Consider the following 510-nt stretch of genomic DNA (forward strand, 5'->3'; position numbering starts at 1 on the left):
AATTTTGTTATTTCTCTGGGATAAAAATGAAGCCTCATGTGTTTATTTCTTCTATACTTGTACTGAATGAAATGAATAAAAGGCATGTGTGCTAGAATTTTCTAGATAAAATCCAATTCTAATTGCCAAAATCAATACCAAACAGTCACTCCATTGCACCAGCAACCAACTAGACAAAGCAAGTGTGTGTGTTTTGTTTGTATGTGCCTAGCTAAATGTGCACCTACACTGTTTGATGATATCCTCTCTCTCTCTCTCTCTCTGTGCTATCTACTTCACATTTGTTTTCATTGAGACAATGTTATATTCAAGTTGGGGGGTGAGAGTAATTTCTTTTGTGTACTTCTACTTGGCTTATAATTCATAATTCATGTTTGTACTTGCTTCACTTGATTGCACCACTTCACTTGATGTTGGATTTTTGCTAGTAAGGTGGTGATGTAAGTATATGTTAATTGGGGAACATGGTGGACTAGTATGAAAAGGGTTTATTGGGTAAATACTCACATG

The sequence above is a fragment of the Camellia sinensis genome, chromosome 2 (genome assembly GCF_055761805.1).
Source record: "Camellia sinensis isolate YWXY chromosome 2, ASM5576180v1, whole genome shotgun sequence".
Lineage (NCBI taxonomy): Eukaryota > Viridiplantae > Streptophyta > Magnoliopsida > Ericales > Theaceae > Camellia > Camellia sinensis.